The following is an 8,493-nucleotide window of genomic DNA, read 5'->3' on the forward strand; positions in this document are numbered from 1 at the left end:
CACCAAGCTTAACTCAGCGGGATACTTGTAAAGGTACATCACCACATCATTAAAATGTCAAAAGCATCTTGAACCATCGTAAGTTGGCTACTATATTTCTGTTTAATGTTTGAAAAGTCAGGATTACTGAATTAACTGTAGTGTGATCGTTCTACTTGAACAGAGAATGAAAAGAGGATCACCTTTTCACTGCTCACTTTCCTTGTGTTTGTACACATCTGTGTGCCTGCTGTACAGCAGAGGTAGCTTTCTACAGCACAGGTTAAATGACTAAGCCACGTATTATCTGGAGACAAGGTCAGGGCTCTCTGTTTTGCTGTGCAGTTTATACACTGTCCCCAGGCCACCGGCATTCTCAGTCAGGGAACTTCCTGATACTCTCTCATGTGTTACTGAGAGGATGAAGGAAGTCATGTGTAAGTCTGGCTCTCCTCTCTCCTCTGCAGTTATACTGTGACTCCCTCCTTCTCCGCAAAGTGACACAATTCACCATTTTCTTGGGTTCTCTTTTGCTTAGATCTGTATCCGCCTCCAATGTATGAAAGCTCCCGTTTTGTCTAGCTGATATGGCCAGCTGTGTCTTGGACTCTGTATCTGCTCACTGCCTCCAAGACTTTGTTCCTCAGTTCAAGGTATGGCAAGAACACAGGAACTAGAAATGGTTTGGATATTGCTATTTGTTTGTTATGGAGAAGCCAGAGACAGATATGGTGAAACCTTGCCGGTAGGCCATGAGCCATCTGCCCAGCTATACACTGGATGAGCTTACAACCTAAGTCACCCCTTTCTTCCCTTTCAAATGTAGGAAAGCAATACACAGTCCTCAGTTTTCTTGACTTCCCTTCCTTTGATTTGGTGATTTTTATCCTTGACTGCAGACCAGCAACACCCAAGGAGTGTTGTCTTAGTTAGGGTTTCTTTTTCTTTTCTCTTTTTCTTTCTTTCTTTCTTTCTTTCTTTCTTTCTTTCTTTCTTTCTTTCTTTCTTTCTTTCTTTCTTTCTTGGTTTTTCAAGATAGAGCTTTTCAGTGCAACTTTGAGCCTATCCTGAAATTCTCTCTGTAGACCTGGCTGGCCTCAAACTCACAGAGATCCTCCTGCCTCTGCCTCCCGAGTGCTGGGATTAAAGCCATGCACCACCAATGCCCAGCTTAGTTAAGGTTTCTATTGCAGTAAGGAAATGCCATGACCACAAGCAAGTTGGGAAGGAAAGGGTTTATTTGGCTCAGACTTCCATGTTGTTATTGTCCATCACTGAAGGAAATCAGGACAGGAATGCAAACAGGGCAGAACCCTGGAGGCAGGAGCTGATACAGAGACCATGAAGGGGTGCTACTTACTGGCTTTCTTCTCTTGGCTTGTTCAGCTTTCTTTCTTATAGAATCTAGGATCACCAGCCCAGGGATGGCACTACCCACCATGGACTGGGCCCTCCCTCGTTGATTACTAATTGAGAAAATGCATTACAGCTGGATCTCATGGAGGCATTTCCTCAACTGAGGCTTCTTCCTCTCTAATGACTCTAGTTTGTGTCAAGTTGACACAGGGAAAAAAAAAAAAAAACCCAGCCAGTGCAAGCGTCTAAATGCTAGTGTCTGAGTGCCCCTTGAAAAACTTCTACTACAAGAAGTTTCGGGTGATGTTTCTACTCCTACAAAAAGCATCACGTGTACTATTTAGTTCATTGTTTTGTTTTGTTTTCTTCCATCGCTGCTACCCATCAGCTGCTCCCAGGCCAGGGTTATCTTAGCTCTCCCCAGCTCTGTTTCTTACACGTCTCCTCTGTGAGCTCCCCTCTACCTTTCAGGACCCTGAATTTTCCTACTGTATATCTCTCGGCTATTCCTGTGTTGGTTTCTGTTGCAGCACCTCTTCTTTCTCCTTCTTAAATGCAGACTTTTTTTTTTGTCTCTAGTCCTTTATTTTTCCCCTTTAAAGATCACTGTCCTTTCTTTAACACAATAGAAAATGCTGTCACAAGAGTGGAAAGAAAAGCCACACACAATCCCGGTACTGTCACCAAAATAAAACAAAATTGCATCTATATTTGTAAAGAAAAAAATCCCTCCACCGGGCAGTGGTGGCACACACCTTTAATCCTAGCACTTGGGAGGCAGAGGCAGGCGGATCTCTGTGAGTTCGAGGCCACTTTGTTCTCCAGAGCGAGTTCCAGGACAGTCAGGAATGTTACACAGAGAAACCATGTCTCAAAAAAAACCCCTTCCAAATCATATACACTCTTTGTTTTTCATAGTCCCATCTTCAAAGGAACACATCACTGGCACTGAACACATATTAGTTCTTTTTCAAGTGTACATATTTATTCAACTATAGGTACTTGCATATATTTTCAAACTGAAAATGAATTCATTTTCATGTCTTGTCTTTTTTGGTTTGACAATATAAGAAAAACAACCCCACGATCTTTCTGTCCCTTCTTCTGCAATGCCTCGAGCCTTAGGTAGGTGTAGGAGTTGTTTTGGAGATGTGTTCCTTTGGACTAGACTCCACAGCTCTGCATTTTGGTTGGTGGTGGTTAACTGTAATGATCTCTGTTTATTACAAAGGCAAGGACAAGGGCAATAACTGAGAGTTCATGGGGCCCCCTTACTACACAACGAACTTCAAGGAGCTTACTGAGAGATTTTGTCTTCTAGTGATGTCAGAAACTACACCCATAAAGTCTCACCAGCACGACTGCCTGAACATGAGCTGAGCAAGAACAATAGGCATGTTAACATAGACAGGGTTGGATGCAGGACCCCTTAAGGTCTCAGCCCTACACGAAGAGCTACAAACAGCTAAAGAATGCTGAGCGTGGGAGAAATAGTCCTCTGCACCACAACTGGTGTGGAAGAGCAGACCAATTGGTTATCCAATGCCATACGGTCATCCCTGAAAACCCACACAAGTAAATGTATAAACTGAGCAGGTTGTATTTGTGTCTTTAGGAATATGTATGTATATATGTATACATACCTGTATGTAACAACAATTATGGAAAAAAGAGCCCATGCACATGACAGAGAGCAAAGAGGGTTATATAGCAGGGGTTGGATGGAAGAACAGGAAAGAGGAAAGGAAGTCATTATTATCATATCAAAAATAAAAAATACTTAAAAAAACCTTATAGTCCTGGGGATTGAACTAAGGGTGAAGCACATGCCAGGCAAGTGCTCCATCACTGAGCTGCACCCCAGCCCCATACTTTGTCTTTCAAAACTCAACACAAGCACCCAGCTGAGGCTGCTGTCGAGAGGCTTACTCCAGTGTTTTCTTTTTGAAGTTAACTTGCACGCCTCAAAGCTTTCCTTTGTTTTAATTTTATGCATAAGGATGTTTTGTCTACATGTGCACATGTGTACCATGTATGTGCCTGGTACCAGAGGAGGCCAGGAGAGGGCGTCAGATCCTCCGGGATTGGATTTACACACAGCTGTGAGAGCGGTGGGTTCTGCAGACAGAATCCAGGTCCTCTGCGAGAGCACCATGTGTTCTTAACCTCCGAGTCATATCTTGAGCCCTCACTTCAGTTATGTTAGTGGCTGCCTAAATTTGAATTTATTTCTTCCACTATTCTCGTGCTATACTTTTGGTAATTGAAGTTTTTATTATCAAAAGTGCAGCTATGATTATCTTTGTACAAAGCAGACGTAGACATTTTAGACTTTGGACGAAGGGAATGGCTATTAAAAGGTTACCACATTACCCTTACAGAATGTTATTGGCAAATGTTTTAAACATGAAATTACTAAGTCAGAGACAGGATACTTAAAATATAATGATATAATGTACTTGTTAATTATTTAATTCACTTATACGCACAATGTAGTTTGAACATATTTACCACCCTCGGCTCCTCATAGATCTCCCCCACCTCTCAACTTCATGCTTTTCTTTTTTTTATTCGTCAATAACTCACCAAGTCTGGTTTGTGCTGTCCTTATAGTTATGGGTGTGGGACCACCCATTGGATCATGGTCCTCCTCCCAGGGGCAGGCACACCCTTGAAGAAGAGAAGTCAGGGCTCTTTAAACTGTCACACAGACTTTCAAATTCCATGACCAAATGTTGATTCATATATTCTTATCAGGCTTCCTTCCTCACATCTCGAGCAGGAGACCTCATTGATCTAATCATTTCAGATCTAATCTGATCAGCATGATGGCCTGTTCTCTGTTGCAGCGTCCTGATGAGCCAGGGCTCTTATGACAGGAGACCTCACAATGGCTCTCAGATCTTACGCTTACTTTCTTTCAAGGTGTTTGTGTTTTAAAAACCAATTCTGGCCTCTCTTATTAAGTACATTAACACTTTACCAACTGTATGGCAAACTTCCCCCTTTTGTTATATTTCCTTTAATTTTGATTATAGACCAAGTGTGCAAAAGTTCTTCATTTTCTCGTTGTTGAATCCATGTATTCTATCTGATGAGGCCTCTGGTTTCTTTATTTTGCTTCTTCATGTAGAACTGATAAAAATACTTATTCTTCCTTCCAAAATAAATCTTTAATTACATAAGGATTTTTAAAATATAATTGATAAATAAAAAAGTTTTCAAATATAATTGAGATGGAAAGTTAAATGTTCTTTTGAATGCATGGTCAATGACTCAGTTATTTTAAAAATTATTTAAAAAAATGTGTATTTTTTCCACTGATTTCTCTGATTATATTATGCATAAGTTTTTATGTGCTTATATCTGCTCTGGACACCACTCTGTCCTAATTATATGCCTTGATTTCAGTACACACTAGTGTAACTACAAAGCTAGTATGTTTTAGTGGCCTGTACAAGTGAGGATTCTCCCAATCTTTTTGCAAATTTTCCAGTTAGCTTGCTAGGATGGTCTGAATAAGAATATCTGATCCTCACACTAGACTCATATGTTTGAAATGTCTAGTTACCAGCTAGTGGAACTATTTGGAAGGATTAGAAGGATTAGGAGCTGTGGCCTTGTTGAAGGATGTGTGTCATTTGGTAGGCAGGCTTTGACTTTTCCAAAGTGCCTCTCTCTCTCTCTCTCTCTCTCTCTCTCTCTCTCTCTCTCTCTCTCTCTCTCTCTCTCTCTCTCTCTCTCTCCCCCATCCCCCGCCTGAGGATCAGGATGTTGCTCTTGGCCACTGCTGCAGCACCAAGTTCTACACTATGATGATAGTGAACTAAGCTTCTGAAACTGTAAGCAAGGCCCCAACTGAACATTTTCTTTTATAAGAGAGGAAGAGGGCCTGCTAATATGCTTCCTCCTTTTCCTGGTATCATCTCAGTTTTTGCTTTCATCATTTTTGCTCCTTCCCTTTAAAAGATCCCCAAATGTACTTCCTTTCGTCAACCTTGCCCATGTCAAACTCAAATGCACCCATGTTGATTCTGATGACATTCGTCCCTGCCTGCATTAAGATTTGCTTTTCCTTCATGTATCTACTTCCCCCAGAATTAATTGGAAGCATCTTTGCTCTTGGTGATCTTATTAGGCTTCAGAGATCCAGCTCTAAATATCGAGAGCACGCTTGAGTCTGCTAAGCAGCACTCACCTGCTTAGAACTCTTCAGGAGGGTCTCAGTTATCAGACTCCTTGGCGCCTGCCTCTTCCTGGTCACTCCGACTTTCAACGCCTTCCTCTTGCTTTTACTGTTCTGGGCTTGTAAGTGGATTTACAGTCCGAGTGCTCTGCTCTACTTCCAAGGATCATCATGGGCTGATATGAGCTGACCTGTGTGAATATATCTGGTAAATGATAAAGCATGTGTAAATACAAGGCACACTATTAATAGGCTGCCTTCCTTTCATTCTGAGGACTTGCTGGATAAGCAATGAGGCTGACACAGCCTGCCTTTCTGAGCATGGAAAGGGGAATACTTTGCTCCATGGGAACATGCAATAGGACATTGCTAAGGGAGCTGCCTGCTGACTGATAGAAAGTCATGTCTCTCAAGCCCCAGGGGGGAGAACTGAGTGTAGCTGTTCCTTAGTGACCATTCTGCCATGTCTTCAGGTAATTGTACTGTGAGCTTTTCATACAAAGTGTAGTTCCTGGACCAGTTTCTGTATCATCATTAGGGATACTGGACCCACCCTCAGCCTCTCAATCAGACTTTCTGTTTGATAAGAGCCCCAGGTATTTCATATGAACAGCCATCCCTAAGCTTTCTGTCCATTGTAACATACTGTAAGATGTACACAATGTAGTACATAGTTCCAGAAGCTCTGGAAATATAAGGTCCTGTAACCCTTGAAACTAGATGGAACAATTTCACCTCCCTGCTTAATAGGTTTCTCCTGATCCTTGGTTGTCACTCCTCTTTACAGCCCACCATGACCATTGAGACCCCCCAAGTCATCTCCCCCCAAATCATTTTCCTTTTCACATTAGTTTTGGGATTATATAGAAGGTGCCTTTTCATTCTGACTCCTTTCAATTAGCATCATGGATTTAAAATTCAGGTATTGGCGAATTGCAGAGTGTAGGTGTCTGTGGTGTGCTCAGCCATAAAAGGGACATCTGTGTCACCACCTAACCTACCTCCCACAGTTCAGGAATCATCACAGAATGGGGGTGGAACAATTGTAAAAGCCAGAGTTTGGGAAAAGGGCTGGGGTAGAACAGTATCTTCTGGACAAGACAGAGCCACAGAGTTTACAAACTCACAATGGCTGGGGTTGCCAGCACAAGAGCCTCACACAGCAGCAAGTCTGCATGGAATGAGCCTCGAGGCTGAGCTGACAATCTGTTGACAGTTGGTGGCAGCTGGGGATGTGGAAGGATCAATTTCCTGTCTGTTTTAAGATTTTATTTATCTTTTCTTTATTTATGTGAATGTGTTGTCAATAGGTGCCCACAGAGGCCAGTAAAAGAATCAGATTCCCTGGAGCTGGAGTCCCACGCAGGTACAAACTGTCCTACATAGGCTCTGGGATTTGAACTCTGGTCCTATGGAAAGGCAATGATGAACTCTTAAGCACTGAGCTATCTTTCCAGCCTCCAGAGTTGTTTTCCCTTAAGAGTATTTCCTCTGGTATGGCAGCCATAATCTAATAGACAGTCTCAGATGCATGAGTAGATGCAGACTAGGCAGCTCACAGAAGAAAGGAGAGAGAAGACATGGGTTTGAGAGGGAAGTGGGTCTGTGAAGTACTGAAGGGAGGAGTGGGGAATGAAAATGATCAAAATGCACCACATTTATGTATAAAATTATTAAACATTAATAGTATATTTCATTTTTAAAATATTCAAATTTGGGGAAAATGTATCCTTGCTAAAAGAAATAGCCAACTCGTTAGCCAGGTGGTGGTGGTGCACTATTTTAATCCCAGAACTCTGGAGGCAGAGGCAGGTGGATCTCTGTGAGTTCCAGGCCATCCTGGTCTATAAGAGCTAGTTCCAGGACAGGCTCCAAAGCTACAAAGAAACCTGTTTTGAAATACTACAAAAAGAAAGAAAGAAGGAAAGAAAGAGAAACAACCAACTCATTTAAATCCAGCAACTCCTTATTGCTTTCTTGTGGAAGAAACAGGAAGCTTCTGCATGGTTCCAAGCATTCCCATGCTTACCTGATTATGACATGTCAGTAATGTTCTTGCTTTAAAGGCCTTGCTTTGTAAAACAAATTAGTAGAAACATAGTGGTGAGCCAACAGGTAACCCACACACTTTGGCAACCCCTGCATTTACTGAACTCTCCTGTCTTCTGTTGCAGCCTTGATGACTTGTGGTGAGCTAATTAGAGAACAGACATAATTTCCATTTCTTTCCTTAAGGGAATGAGGGAAATTGATTTTTTTTTCCTTTGGGAAAAATGTCCAATTTTTCCTTAGGAGAAATCACCCATATTACATTATAATATTTTATTTCTTCTTTACATCAGCTCAAACTGGACCAATAGGTGTCTGCATCCTTCTTGGACCCCTCTGCTTTATTGCCATGATTATGATCAGCATACATTGCGCATCCACTTACACAGAGAGTCTGGAATGGAATCCTAAAGAGCTCACAGGCATCCCAGAACTCTGTGTTGTGCTTTTTAGAGTGAACATGTTGAGGGCTTCACGGAGTCTGCACGCTTCTGCACTGCACCCTCTGCATATATGTTACGGTTGTGCAGCTTGCTGTTCTTGGGGGACTCTAAGCAGTGGGAGTAGGCTCTGACTCTTTTGCCTGCTCTTGGGACCCTTTTCCTCCTATTAGGTTTTCTTACCCAGCCATGATATGTGAGGGTTTGTACTTGGCTTACTGTAACTTGTTATGCCATGTTTGGTGAATGTCCCTGAGAGGCCTGCTCTTTTCTGAAGGGAAATGGAAGTTGCGTTGGGTCTGGGGAGAGGGGCTGTGCAGGGAGTGGAGGGAGGGGAAACTGTGCATGGGATGTACTGTATGAGAGAAATTTTTTTTTTTAAAAAAGAAGGCGTATGCTGACTACCACGCCAGCTACCATTTTTAGTTCTAGTTTCAGTTTGTAAAGAGAGTGGAGTGACTGCTGACAACCAGCATGTCTGAA

Source organism: Arvicola amphibius, chromosome 3, assembly GCF_903992535.2.
Source record: "Arvicola amphibius chromosome 3, mArvAmp1.2, whole genome shotgun sequence".
NCBI lineage: Eukaryota > Metazoa > Chordata > Mammalia > Rodentia > Cricetidae > Arvicola > Arvicola amphibius.